We start from the raw sequence: 20,461 nt of genomic DNA, 5'->3' as shown, positions 1-20,461 counted from the left end.
AGACTCCAGGAGAGGAAAACCAGAGGTCCATGAGTTAGTTCTCATCAAAGGATCAGAGGCGGACAGGATCAGCACTTTAAGTTCTTGGTTGTTACGATTTCAGAGGATCTGTCCTGGACCCACCATGTAAGTGTAATTGTAAAGAAAGCATGGCAGTGCCTCTACTTCCTTAGGAGTCTGTGGAGATTCGGCATGATATCTAAAATTTTGACAAACTTCTATAGACGTATGGTGGAGAGGGTATTGACTAGCTGCATCACGGCCTGGCATGGAATCACCAATGCTTTTGAATGGAAAATCCTACCAAAGTAGTGAATTCGGCCCAGTACATCACAGGTAAAGTTCTCCCAACCATTGAGCATATCTACATGAAACGCTGTCGTAGGAAAGCAGCATCCATCATCGGAGATCCCCACCACCCAGGTCATACTCTTTTCTTGCTGCTGCAATCAGGTAGAAGGTTCCTCAGGACTCACATCACAGGGCTCAAGAACAGTTACTATCCTTCAACCGTCAGGCTTTAAATGAAAGGGGATAACTATACTCACTTGCCTATCCAGCGAGATGTTTCAACAACCAATGATCTCACTTTAACGATTCTTTATCTTGTTATCTCCTGTTCTCATTATTTATCGTTATTTATTTATATTTGCATTTGCATAGTTTGTTGGCTTCAGCTCTCTGGTTCATTTTTCATTGATCCTGGTGTAGTTACTATTCTACAGACTTGTTGAGTAAACCTGCAGGAAAATGAATCTCGGGGTTGTATATGGTGATGGTGATATATACGTACTTTGATAATAAAACTTACTTTGAACTTTGATTTTCCTGACCTATCCACAGATATTCCTCCATTCCTCTAATATTTAAACATCTATTTACTTGTTTTGAATGAACTCTATATCTGAGAGTCAACTGAGTCCCTTGGGTAGAGAATTCCAAATATTTTCAATTTTTTTAATGCAGAAATCTCTCTATATTTCAGATTTTAAATCCTCTATCCCTTGTTTTATACTCCTCAGCCTCATCCTCTCTTTTCTTTATTTTGCATTTTTATTTAAGGTCTCATCCTTCTAGTGTCTAATCATTGGAAACTACTGTACTTAGTCTCTTTTAACAGGTTCACTGTTGCCGGAACTTGCCTTGGGTGATCTGTTGGTATGTTCCATTTATAGCAAGGATTTCCTTTTTTTAGGTAAGTACACTAAAATTTTAGTCAATATTCGAGGTATGATCTAATTAAGGCTTTATGTACTCTAAGACATCTTTACATTTATACTCAAATCTTCTAGCTATAAAGACAAATATCGCATTTGCCAATCCATATGCCCAGTGGATTTGCATGAGGGCTTCCATAAGTCGAATAAATGGTTATCCAAATGCCATTCATCAACATTTCCCTACCTCATGCTGTATAAAAGAAAAACTTGGATTTCTGTTTCTTCATCAAAGTGGATAGTTTCACATTTTCCACGCTGCACTCCATCTGCCATATTGTTACCAGTGTACTTAGCTGATTCTCCTGTAGTTTTCTCATAACATAGGAGGCCATTTGGTCAACTAGGTCCATGCAGGCTTCCTGGAGAGCAAACCCAGAATTATCGAATTGTACAGCATAGAAATGGGTTCTTTTGGTTCAGTTCGTCTATGCTGACCAGGAAAGCCACTGTATGTATAGTAAACCATTTGTGTGTTTGGGCCCATATTTCTCTACTCTTTTCCCATCCAAGAACCTGTCCAAATGCCCTTTACGTGTTGCAATTGTATCTGTCTCCACCACCTCCTCTTATAGCTTTCAATGGTTCAATGGTTCAATTTAATATCAGAGAATGTATACAGTATACAGTCTGAAATTCTTACTCTTCTCAGACATCTATGAACCAGAAAACAAACTCCTCCGCTGTGATGTATGAATCTACTTCTTTGAGCACAATGACTTCACTTAGCATGAACTATTGACTAATGAATTATGCATGTCCATTGATATGTTGCTCTCTCTGCAAAGTGAATACACAAGTTAACTTCTGCTCTGAATGTGTGCCTTTATTTATTTGATATGTAGTTGTACAGACACAACAAATTGGCAATGAACATGAACCTGAGTGTCAGCAAATATGAGCAACGGCACTGATAGGTATAAGATGACAGATTTCGGAGGAAGGCAGAGGGACAGCGAGGGGGAAGAGTGAAGCAGTATGGAGAAGGCAGTCATGGATGCCAGAGAAGGGCAAGTGAGTAACCAGTACGGTACATAATGAGAGGCACAGAACTAGCGAAGTAAAGTAAAAATAACATCACAGTAGCCTTAATCAGGAACATTGACGAATTTGATGGTACTAATGAGGGCTGGGAAATGCATATCGAGAGGGAAGAACTGTATTGTAATGCTAATGATGTAGATGAGTTAATGGAATTCTCCACATTTCTTAGTTTAATAGGTGGTAGAACGTAGAGTTTCTTATGCAATTTAGTACCTCCCGAAAAGTCGGCAAGCAAGATATTCGACAAAATTGTTGCAATTTTGCAAAATCACTTGAGCCCAAAACTACTAGTAATAGCTGAAAGATTTGGATTTTACAAAAGGAACAGACAAAAGGTTAAAGTGTTACTGAATACATTGCAGATCCGTGCAAATTTTCCCAATACTGTGACTTTAGCGATGGACCTTCTGATGCATTAAGGGACCGGCTTGTATGTGGCATGCATAGTTAAAGTGCTCAAAAGAGGCTTCTATCAGAAAAAGACCTAACCTTAGGTGTCTGACTACTGACTACTGACCACTGACTACTACAATTATCATTGGAAACTGCAGCAAAGAATTTGGCAGAACTATAGAAGAGTGTTTAGAATGTGAAAGGCACAAAAAGACCCTGAAAGGTGCAAAAAGCCAAAAATGTATTCGATGTGGAAAATCCTCCCATAATGCAAATGACTGTTGATTCAAAGAAAAAGTGTGCAGAAAGTATCACAGACAAGGCCACAAAGGGAAAATGTGCAAGTCAGGTAAAAAGCAGAACTGAAGAGAAAAACCACACAGAGTGAAACATTTCAAACACAAAACTACACGTGCATTAAGTGACTGAATATGAAACTGAATCAGACAACACAGAGTCTGACAAAGGTGAGCTGTCATGCCTAGAACTGCATAGCATTAGCGAAACAGATCACAAAATCACATGGATCACAACAGATGCGTCTGGACTAAAACTGAAAATGGAGCTGGATAGAGGGTCAGCTTTGCTATAATTTCAGAGGCTGATGTCAACAGACTGTTTTCTAAGATATTATTAGAAAAGACCTTGGTGACTTACACAGGCAAAAAAAAGTGATTCCCAAAGTCAAACTGAAAGTGTGGAGGCAAAACACAGCAGTTAGAGCTTTATGTGTTGAGATGAGGGCCAACACTTTTCAGACGTGAATGGTTGAGAAAAATCCAACTAGACTGGTAAAAAAAAAGGAGGGGAGGAGAAGATGGCGGCGCAATGCAGCGTGCACGGCCGCTCCGAAATGATATCGTATTTGTAAGTAGGGGACCATGCACAATTCTGATTTGATGGAGACAGACGTGAGAAGCACAGAGGAACACCTGGAGAAACTTCTGAAATGCCCGCTTCACTGCCACTGCTACTGTGCGATTGAGAATCTCTGGAGGGGAAGGCCCCAAATCCTCCGCTTTGCCTACTGCCTGTTGCTGGGGCCAGGGTCGAAGCGCTCAGCAGAGATGGTGCTCAGTGCTTGGTGTTGGAGGGCTGGTCGGAGGCTCGAAGTTTTCGGATGGACTCAAGAGTCAGCTGTGGTTGGGTACTTCCAGGGTGCTGCATTGGCAAGTTTGCAGCGCTGGAAGCTCATGGCAGGGGGAGTTTTTCTTCCTTCTACCATCTGCGTGAGATGATGGGACTTTTGAGAGACTTTGAGACTTTTTTTACCGTGCCTATGGTCTGTTCTTCATCAAATTACTGTATTGCTTTGCACTGTTGAAACTATATGTTATTATTATGTGGTTTTTGTCAGTTTTTCAGTCTTGGTTTGTCTTGTGTTTCTGTGATATCATTCTGGAGGAACATTGTATCATTTCTTAATGTATGCATTACTAAATGACAATAAAAGAGGAGTGCGTGTCCTCATAATCTAATCTAATCTAATCTAATACAATCAAAGCTTTAAATTTGTCATCAACAGGCAACTTCAGCCAAAATGGCAGCAATAACCAGAAACTGGCACAACTGCTTAATGCAAATGAGAAGGTGTTTGAGAAGGGTATTGGTAAGCTCAAAGGCACGAAGGCCAGAATTGAACTGGATAAAGCAGCAACACCATAATTCCATAAAGTGTGTCCAGTGCCTTTGGAACTACCTTCTAAAGTGGATGCTGAGCTTCAAAGCTTGGAGGTGTCTGAGATTCTCCCCAAGGTTGAGTGGAGTGATTGGGCCATGCCCATTGTCCTGGTGTTCAAGAAAGGGAAGGTCGGAGACATTTTTGCATCTTTTGCAGACAGGGAGAGGTTTTCAAAGGTAGACTTGTCACAAGCCTATCTGCAAATATAGATTGAGGAGTCAAGCAGGAAGTTCCTCCCAATCAACACACACAAGGGACTGTTCCAGTATAATTATCTCATCTTTGGCATTGCAGCAACCCCATCAATTTGGACCAAATGCTCCGAGATATCTCAGGAACACAGTGTTACCTTGATGACCTCTTTGTGACTGGCAAGAATGATGAAGTGCACACCTCAGATCCTTTATGCCTTAAGCTTCTAGACCAGCCTATCCAAGTGAAAGACAAAGTAAATTTATTATCAAACTATGTTTATGTCACCATATACTTTGAGATTCTACCTTGAGATTCATTTTCTTGTAGGCATTTACAGGAAGATTTAAAAAAACAATAGAATTAATGAAAAACAAAGGCTGACAAACAACCAATGTGCGAAAGAAGACAAACTGGGCAAATACAAAATAAATAAATAATACAGTGAAGCTTAATTGTAGAGTTTTTGAAAGAAAATCTATAGGTTATAGATTCAGTTCAGAGTTGAGGTGAGTGAAGTTATCCATGCCAGTTCAGGAAGCTGAAGCTCGTAGAATAATAACTCTTCCTAAACTTGATGGTGTGTGCCTAAGGCTCCTGTATCTCCTGCCTGATGGCAGTAGTGAGAAGAGAACATGGTCTGGCTGGTGGGGATGCTTGGTAATGAATGCTGCTTTTTTGTGGCAGTGTTCCTTGTAAGTGTGCTCAAAGGTAGGGAAGGCTTTGTCTATAAAGGATGAGGCTGTATCCATCACTTTTTGTGGACGTTTCCATTCCTGGGCATTGATTTTTTCATAGAGGTTATGATGCAACCAACCAAGATATTCTCCATTGTGCATCTATAGAAGTTTGTTAAAGTTTTAGATGACATACCAACTCTATGCAAACTTCTAAGAGAGCGGAGGTGATGTTGTGCTTTTTTGCGAAAGCACTTGTGTCCTTGTCCCAGCACAGATTCTCTGATATGGTAAAACCAAGGTATTTAAAATTACTGACTCTCTCCACCACTGATCCCTTAATAAAGACTGGTTCATGGACTTCCAGCTTCTGTAATAATCAGCTCTTTGGTTTTGCGAACATGGAGTGAGATGTTATTATAGCACCATTCAGGCAGGTTTTCAATCTCTCTCCTATATGCCAATTTGTCACCACACTTGGTTTGGTAAACAACACTGCTGTCATCAGCAAACTTAAATATACTTAGTCACACAATAGTAGGTATAAAATAGGTTGAGCAGGGAGCTAAGCTCACAGACTTGTGATGCCAATCTGTACTGACTGAGATCCACAAGTGAGGAAATTGAGGATCCAGTTGCACAGGGAGATACTGAGGCCTATGTGATGTCACAACCATGGACACTGCTGTGGAGGCTGGTGTTCTCCTGGGTGGGCAGGTGAAGGAAAATGGGAATCACGCACATGAAAGTACACAAATTCCAGCCACCTAAGAGTTCTTAGTAACCGCATTTAACTCGTTTCCTTTTGCTTCAGTCTTATAAGTCTTGATTGAAGCACAGTGACAACAATGCTCCCTGCTTACCTTAGACCATGTTTTGGGAAAGAAGATTAGTGATTTAGATAAACACTGTTAAACGAAGGTAGTAATTCTGCTCTAGGTTTCTGCTCTTGAGTTTCAGTGATGGGTTTAGGCTTTAATTAATTTGAGTTTTTAGTTAGCAGCCCTGTTGTCCAAGTGTGTATTATCGCTCTGAACGGTTTTTATTAATACTCAGAGACCTGTTCATTCTGCGTCTGTGTCTCTCCCTCTGTACTGGGCCATCACTGAACTCCTGTCGGGTGATTAGTTTCAAGGGGATGATAGCATTGAATGCTGAGCTATAGACAATAAAGAGCCTGATGTATTGTGTGCCCTTGTTGTCCAGATGTTCCAGAGCCAAATGAAGAGTGAATGAAATGCTGCCTGCTGTTGTCATGTAGTGACAGTAGACAAACTGGAGTGGATCCGGGTCACTCTTCAGGCAAGAGTTAATATGCTTCTTGACCATGCTCTCAAAGCACTTCATCACAGTGGATGTGAGTGCTACAGGAGACCTTAGTCAGAACCCTCACTGAAGTCCATGTAGACCATGTCACTGCTCTGCCTTCAATGAATTTTCTCCTCAATGGCCTCAAATCAGATATGTGAGACATAATCTCCTCTCCACAAACCGCACTGATTCCTCCAGATCAATCTCTGTCAAAGTGAACATAAATCAGGTCCCTCAGAATCTTCTCCAACAACTTCCTTACCACAGATGTAAAGCACAGAAGCCTGTGGTTCCTAAACTTACCCCTACTGCCCTCATAAATATGGAAACAACACTAGCTATCCTCCAGTCTTCTGGCACTTTATCGGTGGCTAACAAACATATAAAAACTTTGTTGAGCTCCAGCAGTCTCCTCCCTTTCCTGTTTTGTTAGCACCTGGGGATTTTTCCAGCTTAATGTGTACCATTGTTTCTAATACTTCCACCTTCAGGATGCGGACATGAGCCAAAAACATTAGTGTACTCCTTCCTTGATTCTTAAGTCTCAATGTCCTTCTCTGGGGAATACAAATAAGAAGTATTCACTGAGGGACTTGTTCGCGTAACTGGGCACCGCACAGGTGAGGTTGGGATCAAGCTCATGTCCCTGGAGCTGTGATGCAGTAGCACTAGCTGCTGCTCCGCTCTGCTGCCACCTTGCATTCTCATCACAACTCACATTCCCACCTATATTTATCTTGACAGCAGCCAAGATATTTGCATAAATTATGAATAGTTGAGGCCCAGGCATTGACATTTATGGTGCCCACAACTCAAAATCGGCCACATATTGTTTAAATTTGCTTCTGTAGTGATGGTTTCGTTCATATCTTTGTCCATGCTTACTTGTTGATCTAAACCCGAGGAAAGAGTGAACACACTTTTGGACGTCAGACATAGGAAAATAAGTGCTTTGGTGGATAGAAGCTTCATCATTTTGATCCTAGTGATCTCAAATTGCACAATGAAAACAAGATTTAAAATGAAGAGCCGTCATTGGTACTTGGAAAAATAGTACTGATATTTAAATAGCTCGCTGTGAAAGTCAAGGGCTATAAATAACAAGAAAAAAATGAATGGAAACTATAGAGATAAAATGCATTCCTGTCAGAAACATGTAAAATAACTTGGTGAACAGTAGCTAATCTTTCATGAAGGAGATAAACATATTTGACCTTTTTTTAAGGACAGGATCTTTGGGAAAATTTGTTTTTGGATGAAAAGGAACATAGTGGCCATTTTGTGTACCTAATAAAATGGCCACTGAGTAGTCTTCTGCTGATGTAATCCATCCACTTCAATGTTTGATATGTTTTGCATTCAGAGATGCTCTTGTGGTAGTCTGTGGTTATTTTAATTTACTGACGCCTTCCTGCCAGCTTGAACCAGTCTCACCATTTTCCTCCAACCTCGCACAATAACAACCCATTTTCACCCACAGAACTGCCACTCACTGGATGCTTTTGTTTTGTTGTTTTTTGCATCATTTTCTTTAAACTCTAGAGACTGTTGTGCATGTAAATCTCAGGTGATCAGCATTTTCTGAGATACTCAAACAACCCCTTGACAGTCACTTGACAGTCAGAAGAAATAGATCAAATTTCTTCCTCATTCTGATGTTTGATCTGAATAACAACTGAATCTCTTGACCATGCCTGCATGCTTTAATGTATTGAGTTGCTGCCACAAAACTGACAGATTATATATTTGCATTATCGAGCGGGTGTACAAGTGTATCCAATAAAGTGGCCTCCAAATGTAGAAACAGGAAAAGGTCTAGTAGCTTCTATTCTACATTCCATAGCTGACATCTAAATTACCTTAATATATCTCCCTTTCCCCTATGTCCATTAATACCGTTGGCTTCCAAAAATCCAAATAATCTCTGAATTATAATTATTGATCAATTTGTCATCAATTTCCATATACAGCAAGGGAACGTGAAATCTATAACACTCTTTTTTAATCTGTTGAAGTGTTTTTTTAACCATTCCTCTGATTGTTTTAGGTTTCACTTCCTAGCTTCAGGTTCCCTAACCAGTGGGAATAGTTTGCTTCAAGTCCTTATATAACTTGAAATTTTCAAGCAAATCACACCTCACCTTTTGAGTTCCAAGGAACAGCATGCTAAACTGAAAACTCTCCTCGTAAGTTCAAACTTTGGCAAATTTACTCTGCACTTCCTTCAAGCCAATTACATTATTCTGAAGTAAGGTTCCCAGAACTATTTACAGCACACCAGGTGTGATCTAACCCAGCAATGGGTATTGTGAGAAATTAACATATATTCCCTGCTGTTCCAGTAATCAAGCTATAATGGCCAGCATTATTTAGCATTATTGATTATTTCTGGATCCTCAGCCACAACATTTTAATGTTTGAGACCTCTGCCTCTTTGAAACTCCAAGATTTCAGAGTCAAGTTTACTACCATTGACATATGTCACGAAGTTTGTTGTACTGTGTTACATCCGAGATGAATGCTTCCATCTACATGGCTCAGAGTGCCACACACATTTGTACAAACAACAAACTTCCATCAATGGCTTTCTATTGCATCATCTAAATAACTTATAAACTTATTGCAAAGGCACAGCTCTGTTCGTGAAATCCTACCGACTTGAGAGTCTCTCTGTTAACACTACACTATTACTTGATGCTCTTTCAGTTTCCTAGAGAGAATGTCTAGCATTTTGCCATTTGGTTCAAGAACCCAATGGTTGAAGGGAAACAACTGGTGGTGCGGGACTTCACTCCTTGGCACATGAAGTCATCTGATCTTCTCTTTGGTTCTTTCCTTCACTCCACCCTTTACTGACACAGTATGCAACTTTCTGTATTCTCTAAACATTCTCAGCTGAAAGGTCACCAATCTTTAAAAAAAATCACAGAGCAATCACATTCTCCCATTAATTTTCCCTGTGTCCTATTCTCCACACATTTCTATCACCCTCCTCTCTCCCACAATCCTCCCGCTCTATCAATCTCAGCATGCTAATTCTTCATGACTTTAATCTAGTCCATGCTGAATTATTATTCTGTCCAGTACATTCAATTCATCTCATATTTTCTCACAACAAAGAGGGAAATCATTCAACCCATTGAATCTATGCTGACACCCAGAGCATTTCCTTCTGTTCCATTCCCCCACTTATCTCCCTGTAGCCCATTCATTCTCACACATCCAACAATCCTCTCATGCTTCTCCTACCACTCGCCTGCATAGGGGAAAGTTATGGTACCCAATTAACCTACCAATTGGCATGGGAAATGAGAGGAAACTGCAGTATGCAGCGAAACTCCATGATGTCACAGGGAGAATGTGCAAACTCCACAGAGACAGCACTGGAGGTCAGGAATGAACCTGGCTCACTGGAGCTATTAGGCAGCAGCTCCATTAGCTGCACCGCTGTAGTTTCTATCTTAATAAATGCCACCTGGTCCACTGAGACATCCAAAATTTTGTGTTTTATCTCAGGCTTTCAATATTTTTCATTTTTACTAATTTCATATTGTTAGAGTTGAAACCCTTACAAATCCTGCTGGTGAAGCTATTTAGGTGGTCACTTGTATGCTGTTCAAAAGGACCTTCAAATCTGGGACACACCACCAATGCAAGCCTGAGACCATAAATTCTTAGAGGTGTGATCATAAGCAGGGGTCACCATACAGCTGGGCCGATTGCCCAGAGGTCACCAGTTTTATGCATCTGTGAAATACTAACCGAGAGATCTTGGATGTGTCTTTAAAAGAACCATGAAGTGATCCGGAAGCAAAATAGTTGAGAGTGAAGCTCACTGCAATAACCATAAGAAAAGGTGATGAAAAGGATAGTTTGGCACATTGGCCTTCGTAGATCAGGGCACTGAGTGCAGGAGTTGGGATATTATATTGAAGTTGTATAAGATGTTGTTGAGGCCAAACTTGGTGTATTGTATGCAGTTCTTGTCACATATCTACGTGAAAGATATCTATAAGCTTGAAAGAGTGCAGTGAAAACGTATAAGGATATTGTCGGGAATTGAACACCTAAATTACAGGGAAATATTAAATACAGTACAGTTCAAAAGTCTTAGGCACATTTATATAGCTATTGTACAGTACTTTTGTACAGTACCGTAGGTAAGGACTTTACTCCCTGGAGCACAGGAGAATAAGGGGAACCTTTGGTATACAAAATTAAAAGGAGTAGAGGTAGGGGGAATGCTTCTGGATTTTTCCCTTGGGTTGTGTGAGATTGGAACTGGAAGTCATAGATTTACAGCAAAAGGTAAATATTTATGGAGATCCTGAGCGGAAAGTTCTTCACTCAGAGGATAGGACAAATGTGGAACAAGCTGGCAGCAGAACAAGTGGACGCAAATTCAATTCTAACATTTAAAGATTTAAAGTAAGTTTAGATAGATGAAACCTCTCTGTCCCTTTATTAAGGGGGGGGAAGAGAGAGAGAGAGAGAGAGAGAGAGATAGAGAGAGAGAGAGAGAGAGAGAGATAGAGAGAGAGAGAGATAGAGAGAGAGAGAGAGAGAGAGAGAGAGAGAGAGAGAGAGAGAGAGAGAGAGAGAGAGAGAGAGAGAGAGAGAGAGAGAGAGAGAGAGAGAGAGAGAGAGAGAGAGAGAGAGAGAGAGAGAGAGAGAGAGAGAGAGAGAGAGAGAGAGAGAGAGAGAGAGAGAGAGAGAGAGAGAGAGAGAGAGAGAGAGAGAGAGAGAGAGAGAGAGAGAGAGAGAGAGAGAGAGAGAGAGAGAGAGAGACACAGAGACTGACTGACTGTGATATGTCAACTTGCCAGGTCAACAATTAGTTTTTGTTGCACTGCAGATCATAGTGTTTCTTGGGGGCTTTGCCGTTTCTGGCTTGGCAAGTGGAGGGTGCTGGTGATTGTTTTGCTAAAGTAAGTGGGGGAGAGGAGGGCCATTGCTTTGCTGCTGTTTGTGTGCGGGGGAGGAGATCTGTGGTTCTAACTTTTTACTGTCACTCATTCTTTGGGGCACACTTCAGCTTTTGTGGATGTCTGTGACGAATAAGAATTTCAGAATCAGAACCAGAATCAGAATCCTTTATTATCGCCAAGTATGTGGACACATACAGGGAATTTGATGCTGGTTTCCCTGAGCTCTCGCTGTACAGAATTCAAAAAGCAAACAAAACAATAGTGCAAATAATTGTGAACTATATACAATGAGGTATACCTGTGTATTTACAGGTGGACTTGGTTTATAATAGACTAAAATTCAAGTGTTCATAAGACTGATGGCATACGGAAAGAAACTGTTCTTGTACCTATTTGTCCTGGCATACAGTGATCTAAAGCGCCCACCAGAAGGAAGGAGTTGGAACAGGTGATGTCCAGGGTGTGATGGGTCTATAATGATGCTGCTTGCTCGCTTCCTGACTCTAGATGCATATAAGTCCTGGATCGAGGGCAGCTTCACACCAATAATCCTTTCCACAGCCCTGACTGTTCTTTGGAGTGTATTCTTGTCTTGTTTGGTAGCTGATCCAAACTAGACAGTGATGGATGAACAGAGAATAGACTGGATTATTCCTGAATAGAATTGAATCAGCAGCTCCTGAGGCAGGTTGTACTTCCTGAGTTGACGTAGGAAATACAACCTCTGCTGAGCCTTTTTGATAAGAGCATTCATGTTGGGTGTCCACTTCTGGTCCTGGGAGATTGTGACACCCAGAAACCTGAAGGTCTCCACAGCAGACAGAATACTGTTGAGTAGAGTGGGGGGAGTATTGGGGGGCTCCTCCTGAAGTCCACTGTCATCTCCACAGTCTTGAGCATATTTAGCTCCAGATTGTTCTGACCACACTAGAGGGCCAGCCGTTCCACTACCTGTCTGTATGCAGATTCATCACCGTCTCGGATAAGGCCAATGACAGTTGTGTCATCTGCAAACTTCAGGAGTTTAACAGATGGATCCTGTGAGGTGCAGTCATTAGTGTAAAGGGACAAGAGCAGTGGGGAGAGCACACATCCTTGGGGAGCACCGGTACTGATTGTCCGGGTGCTAGAAATGATGCTCCCCAGCCTCACTTGCTGCACCCTGTCAGTCAGGAAGCTTGTGATCCACTGACAGATGGCGGGGGAGACAGTGAGCTGGGTGAGTTTGGAGTGGAGGATTTCTGGGACGATGGTGTTGAATGCCGAGCTGAAGTCAACAAACAGGACCCTCGCAGAAGTTTTGGGGTTGTCGAGGTGTTGTATTATGTAATGCAGTCCCATGTTGACTGCATCATCCTCTGACCCATTTGCCCGATAAGCAAACTGCAGGGGGTCCAGCAGGGGGCCGGTGATGTCCTTCAGGTGAGCCAGCACTAGTCTCTCAAAGGACTTCATGACCACAGATGTCAAGGCAACAGGCCTGTAGTCATTTAGTCCCTTGATAGTGGGTTTCTTAGGGACTGGAATGATAATGGAGCGCTTGAAGCAATGAGGGACTTCACACAGCTCCAGTGATCTATTGAAGATCCGTGTGTAGATGGGGGCCAGCTGATCAGCGCAGGTCTTCAGGCAGGAAGGCGACACACCGTCTGGGCCTGGAGCTTTCCTGGTCTAGAGTGCAGGTACAAGAGGGTTGACGTGAAGGGGGGTAGAGGGAGCAGTTTTTGTAAGGTGGGGTGAGAAAGCGGATACTGAGATGTCGGGGTGATGGATGATGGGGGTTGCAGGTAGGTCTGTGTTTTGGCTGGGGGGAATGAAGGTGTCGAATCTACAATAAAACTTGTTCAGATCATCAGCCGGTTGATGGTTCTCCACAGCCTGGGGGAATGGTTTCTTGCAGTTGGTGATCTCTTGGAGCCTTTTCCACACTGACACTGGGTCGTTGTCTGAACACCTGTTCAGGATTCTCTGATATTAAATGGAACCATTGAACTATTGTACATTGATGGGAGGTGTTTAGAGGGCTGTAGTCTGGGTGCGGCAGAAGACCAGGCTAGATGGGCTGAAGAGCCTGTTTATGTCCTGTAGTGTTCTCTGATTCCCAGAGGCAAAATAAAGACTGTGGATGTTAACTTGACCTGATAACTTGCGATTACAAAGGCTGTTTTGTCTACCTCCAGTGTCATGCATTCTGTATTCTTCTACTACTCCTCTTTCTTGAAACTCCAAGTCCCTCACTGCAGGTTTTTCTTACTGCTGTTTGCACTGACAGTCACAGTCCTTTATTTCTGTCTGAGCTGCAATCTAAGGCGGTCACAGGACTAGCCATCCTGAAGTAATTCAGGAAGCAGTCAAGGAAAACTCTCAGCAAATAAGAAAGCAGCCGTGGGTTTCTAGCGTTCATTTTGGTAGCTCCAGAGCATCCCTAATACCACTGTACTTGTTCCTTGTTCTCAATGCTGAGCTTCAGGAAGTCCAGGAAGACTATGGTTATGACATTAAAAACGTAGAAGTCATTCTACTGAGTAAATAACATGTTAACAGGCAACCCAGATCTCCCAAGGGAGCTACTTGCTCACAGCCTATTGTACTTGAGCTAAAGGCGGAAGTCAATGGATTGGAACTGGCTTCCTTTCATTTTGTCAGTTTTAAACCCATCCGCATCAAACCCCACATACATCACCAGGTTAAAATATTCCCCAGAGAAGTAAATGATTGGAGAGGCAAGTAAACATATTTCATTTCTTTCAGTTGCCCTGACCCTATTTCCCTAGCTAAATCTGTGTTGTACAGTTAACTCTTGGACTTTGATCAAAACAGTGGCATTTTCTTTATGCAACACACTCAAAATGCTGGTGGAACACAGCAGGCCAGGCAGCGTCTATAGGAAGAGATACAGTCAATGTTTTGGGCCGAGACCCTTCGTCAGGACTCTTAAAAAAAGATTAGTGCAGAGGGAGTGGAGAGCAGAGCGTCTGGAAGAAGTGAGGTTGGAATTGGAACAAGGTGTGGTGAAATCGAGATGGTTGCTATCCCATTGGCAGTTAGCAATAAAGAGATCCAGAGCAGGCAGAAGACCGGAGTGGGGTGTCCATGAAGAGGAGGAGGGTTGAAGGTGGGGGAAGGGGTTATCGGTGGGGGTGGGAGAGTCCTTGCTGAAGAAGTGAGCTCAAAGACGGAGCTGGCGGAAGAAGAGTTCAGTGTCATGGCGCACGTGGAACTCGCTGAGGTGTGGGCGAAGGGGGACAAAGGTACGGCCCTTACTGAGGACAGAGCGCTCTGCCTCAGACAGTTGAAGGTCGGAGGGGATGGTAAAGACCCAGCACGGATGAGAGCTGGAATCAGAGGTGGGGGAGGGGGGAGGCTGGGGGTGTCAATGGAGAGGGGAGGGTTGGGGTGAGAGGAAGATGGAGCCTCTGAGGGCCCAGGAGCAGATGATGGGATGTGAGGGAGACAGGGTTGCAGAGTGGTGGGAGAAGGGGAGACGGGAGTCACAATAGCAGCACATGAAGACCCGGCCTGGAGTTAAAGGCTGGAGTTGCAGTTGGAGGTTGTGCAATCGCTTTGAAGGTGTCCATGGTCGTTGGAACCCGCATTGATGGAGCTGGAGTCTGGGTTTTGAATATGCCCTGGGTTGGTAGAGCCATCGATATCGACGGCGGGGGCCACAATCCGAAGTTCATGCCTGCTAGCATCGGAGCCAGCAGGCTCTGGGGTCTGCAGATGGATGGTCTTGCGATCTTTGCCTAACATGTCAAAGTCAAAGAAACGCGATTGCAGGCGTGGATCCGATGGAGGATGAAATAACGGGCAGGTCCATTACAAACGGCAAAGAAAGTGTCCCGGAGGTGTGGAAGGGACTGGGATAGGGACACCAAGTACCCCTTCATGGCAGAGAGGGTCGCCTTCAGAGCTTGACGGGAGAAGTGACAGGAGGCAGAGTCAATAAAATGTGAGCACCTGGGATCCTCAGAAGATCCAAATTGAGAGGTTCAAAGATGAATCCTGAAGCCAACTGGAGTAAGTTGGCGGCGAAGACACATTCCAAGAAAGGATGTATGGCTGTAGTAACGGGTCTGAGTCAAAATCTGGTCGAAAAGTTGAAGGGCCGAAGAAATTATAGATTGGGAGCAGTGAGAGAGGGTTTCACTGAACTCCCGTCGAAGAGAAAATTTAAACTTCTTCAGTGTAGGCATCACTGGAAGAGGCTTTGCAGTAGTGAATTTAAAAATGCAAACACGAGGAAATCTGCAGATGCTGGAAATTCAAGTAACACACACAAAATGCTGGTGAACGCAGCAGGCCACGCAGCATCTATAGGAAGAGGTACAGTCAACATTTCAGGCCGAGACCCTTCGTCAGGCATTTTCCTTAAGTGTGTTCCACCGATGTATAATCTAACAGCATCCAAAGCAACGTAGCTATGGAAGAAAGCAAACACTTCCGTGTTATTCATTAGAAAAAGAAATTTCATCCCTCTAAATGGCTTAACACTAGTAACTTGCTTGAGCAAAACATGTTAAGCGTTGATTGCAAACCACTTTCTGACAGTGGTTTTTACATTGACATATCATATGGCCCTTTTTTCTTGAACATAAATTCGAAAATGAATTAAGATTTCTAAAGGAGGGACATCTGACCTTTACTAAACGATAACGGAATGAAAGAGAAGATGTGGAGATGGTAGAGTGAGTGAAGGGGAGGGAGCTGAGATTGGGGAAACTGAGAAGGCCTAAGGGAGGGAAGGGGACTAAAAGAAGCAGCTAGAGAAAGTGGACCAGAAGGATGGAGAACATTAGGTTGGGAGGAAAGGGGGGGATCCAAGAAAGTGCATATGAAAACCTCTACTTTTTTTTAGAAGTTTGCAAAAATTTGACACGTCATCTAAAACTTTGACAAACTTTTATAGATGTATGGTGGAGAGTATACTGATTTGCAGCCTGGTATGGAAACACAAATCTACATGGAGAACAGCTACAGGAAAACAAAATCCATCATCAAGGCCTGCCACCATCCAGGTCATGCTCTCTTCACATTGCTGCCATCAGGAAGAAGGTACAGGAACCTCAAGATCCACACCATCAAGTTCAGGAACAGTTATTAACCCTCAACTATCAGGCTATTGAACCAGAGAGGGGATAACTTCACTCAACCTCACTCACCCCATCACTGAACTGTTCCCACAACCTATGGGCTCACTTTCAAGGACACTTCATCTCATGTTCTCAATATTTATTTTTTTTTATTCTTTTGTATTTGCACATTGGTTGGTTGTCCCTCCTGTTGGGTACAGTCTTTCATTGATTCTATTGTGTTTCTTGTATTTACCATGATTTTCTGCAAGGAGATGAATCTCAGGGTTCTTTGATAACAAATTCTCTTTGAACTTTGAACAGCGTTTATATTTTCATGCATGTCTGTATTGGTGCATGCTCAGTCTCTGCAGCAGAGCTTGGCTCCATTGACCTTAAATATCCTTGCCACTGGAGCAAGACCTCTCTAATAAGCCCATGGAATAGCTGCTATGCAACAGCTATCTTGGCACTAGAAGAATTCATGTGTAGGGATCGTCTATTCTTCAGAACTAAAGTGGAAGCAAGTTATCCTCAATACCAAATGGCTGTCAAAGAAAAAGAGAAATAACGTAGAGATGAAGTAAGACTGTTTATTTCTGTGGGCTGGGAGGAACAGAAGTTGCGCTCTTCTAGAAGAATTTAGATCTCCCAATCCAATCTTCCTGAACATGGAATCCCAACTATGCAACTAATCTGAACACTAAACACTGTACTTTCACTTTTTGGTCACCAATCTCCAGCTTACCATTTTGCTTTCTATCATTGGCTTTTGGATGAACAACAGGCAGGAGTCACCCTCGATGAAGCCCATGAGGTGAAATCTGCTGTTGGCCTCAGCTCCTCCCTGTCTGATTACCACCTGGGCTAAATCATGTCTAATCTTTATACAAAATAACCCATGTTGATAAAAGTTCCATTTTCCTGAGAGCAAACATGCTTTTAAAGGGCATCTGATACATTGGTGATCTACTGGTTATAAGGATTTTATTATGTGAGTGTTAGTGTGCACTGGAGAATACAGACATGTTCTACCATGATGTCTGATGCTGACCTGGACCCAAATTTTCCAAAGATTAGAAAAACGGGAGGTGCTCTCATTTAAACTTACAAACTGCTGCATGGGTAGATGCACAGAGAATGCAGCCTTTGTTGTCTAAAACTAGGGATCACAGTCTCAAAATCAGGGCTCAGCAATTAGGTCTGATAGGAAAAGAAATTTCTTCACCTTGAGTGTTGTGGATCTTTAAAATCGTCTCTCCAAAAAAGATGTGGGATTTACTTATTAAATATATTCAGAATAAAGACCAATTGTTATTTTGACATGAACGGAATTAAGGGTATGAGTTTAGTGCAGGAAAGTGAAGCTAAATAAAAAATCTTATTTAATTGTGGAGCAGGTATAAGGTACTGAATGGTTTAATTTCTTTTGTTAGGCTTTTATCTTGCAATGCTGCCACTTTGGAATACAATGCTCACTTCATTAACTCTGCACAGATTATCATGCATTCAGCAGAAATAGATAGATAGATATACTTTATTATTCCAGAGGGAAATTTGGTTTCGTTACAGCCACACCAACCAAGAAAAGAGCGTAAATATAGCAAAACAAAACCCACCAACAATCAAACACCAAAATGCAAACTATGCCAGATGGAAAATAAGTCCAGGACCAGTCTATTGGCTCAGGGTGTCTGACCCTCCACAGGAGGAGCTGCACGTTCGATGGCCACAGGCAGGAACGACCTCCCGTGCCGCCAAGTGTTGTATCACGGTGGAATGTGGCCGAAGTCCAACGGTAAAAAGTTCAATATCCAGTCTGCAAACACGTTCCTCGATGGTAATATGCCCCGGATTGCACCATCTGTTGTTAACCAGATCAGTAAGCACCCAACTCCTCTACGCTTCACTCTCAGTGCACTTCCGGTCAGCCGGAACGGTATTACTCACCGAACTCCTCTTCTCCATAAGTCTCTGTTGTCTCGACCCGGTCCTCTTTCCTCGACTTTGTGATCCCCCTCTGCATCCTCTGTGTGTTTTCCTCCGGATTTCAGCAGGGGTGTCCGCCGCTCTGCTCGCTAAACCGGCCGGCATTAGTTGGTCCCTGGAATACACAATGCAACCTTGCTTCTGTCCCACGTGTCGGGATGTAACCATTTCCAGCGCTAAAAAAACCCAAATAAAATCTCTCTACCAGCATGTTAGAGAGGGTGCAGCTTCGACCTGTTACCGTAAGAGAAAAAAAATACAAAAAATAACATTAATTAAAGAGTAAGAAGAAGAAAGTAAGAATAGATCGGAACGGCTGTACCAGGCTGCATGCACGACCGGCGCAAGGATAGAAACTCTTCATCAAGGGTACTAAAAGTGATCATAAGCCACTGCTATATTAATTGCCAATTGTTTTTTACTGCCAGTTGCTAAAATTCTATATATGTATGATCCTTCTATAGCTCTTTAGAGTTCCTAAAGTCTACAAGAAATAGTGTGCTAGAAGCTGATACGTGAAACAACATTATTGTCTCTTCCAGGCCAACACTTCCAGCATGACTCCCTAATCACACTCAAAAGGACAGCTCTGTCGATTTCATTCCTGACACCAGTCCACATAACGGGCACCCTGTTGGGAGTTCGGACATGGCGAGAGAGTACCAGAGTGACTGAAGATTCAAAGATGTTTTGAAAACTCCTTTGTGAGAATGTAGCATTCCTGGCCTACGATTGCTCAGAGTGGAAAAGGAACATACCAGTTAGTACTGAGACTCAGAGACCATTCACTACAGGAGCCCGTGGTACACAGTGGAGAAAACGTACGACTTACAAACTAACCACCCTTCCATCCCATCGAGTACTTTCTGCCTCAACTTTTTCAGAATCTTCAAGTCTCACTGGCCTAATTAGCCACTTCAGAATCCCAGAGCTTGGGTCGGATTGCTGCATTCTATTTAAAATACTGATTCTTAGTGCATTGGTTTATGAAGATCCAAAGAGACTGCATGAGAAGAAGACATCAGTAGAGTTTCCGTTCGGTGAATGAATGACTGCATATCTGAATCTCAGGACTGAAAGTAGGGTACGTTTATGGAAGTGAGAAATGTGTTAAAGAAGTGTTCTCATTGAAATTTACCATCTGCTGGATGTGTGCAGTGGCAGATAGGTTGAGTTACTGTAGCAGCATCTAGAGACACAGACTAATCATCCTGAGATGAGAATTCTAAATTCAGCAGAGCCGCTGCGATATTAAATTGTTAATTAAATAAATATGGAATTTCATTGCAAGTATCAGAAATGGTGATCATAAAAGTACTGGATTGTTTTAAAATTCCATCTGGTTTTGTGATCTGCTTACCTGACCATAGTTAATCTGAACCTATTCCAAGAAGTCTGATGATTCCGATAGCTGATCCAACCCAGCACAGACAGTCTGATCTCATCAGGTTCTGGTCTTGATCCTTAGTGCATTCAGTTAGGAAGTTAGAACATGTCCAATCCAACCTACGTCTAAGAATTATAATTTTTTTTGACACTTGAACCAAACCAGACGCATTTGGTCAGATCCCATTGGGCTTGGATCACGTAGCTAGCCTCCTGTCTGGTTCACTAATGTACAGAAGGAAATCTATTGCCCAAATCCAACCTTGCCTTTTTGTGACATTAGACCCACAGCAATCTGGTCTGAACTAGCTGATGAACTGGCTTAGTAAAATACTCTGTTAAAGTGAAAGTGAGGGGTAATAAAAGCTGGATTTTCCCATAGCTACTTTGGGTGTATTTATTCAATATTACTTTCTATTAACACTTACCATATATAAGCTTTGTCAAATATTGAAATACTGTGAATTTGAATAGTCCATCAGCAGACTAAATAATTTTGATCGAATATTAAAGTGACATTAAACACTAGATAGTTATGAACACATTCTTAGTGATCAGCACCCAAACTGAT

At 42.4% G+C, this 20,461-nt stretch overlaps 1 long non-coding RNA gene across 1 annotated transcript in view; it reads left to right on the top strand.

The window, feature by feature from the left end:
- Window positions 1–20,169, top strand: part of LOC140211401 (uncharacterized) — a 63,199-nt gene extending 43,030 nt beyond the window's left edge. The window contains exon 5 of the long non-coding RNA XR_011889449.1: window positions 19,047–20,169. This is a non-coding gene — a long non-coding RNA (uncharacterized lncRNA). The remainder of the gene's footprint in view (window positions 1–19,046) is intronic.
- Window positions 20,170–20,461: the final 292 nt, after the last annotated feature.

Source organism: Mobula birostris, chromosome 17 (genome assembly GCF_030028105.1).
Source record: "Mobula birostris isolate sMobBir1 chromosome 17, sMobBir1.hap1, whole genome shotgun sequence".
NCBI classification, from domain to species: Eukaryota; Metazoa; Chordata; class Chondrichthyes; order Myliobatiformes; family Myliobatidae; genus Mobula; species Mobula birostris.
This window is presented reverse-complemented; position numbering and strand designations above follow the sequence as displayed.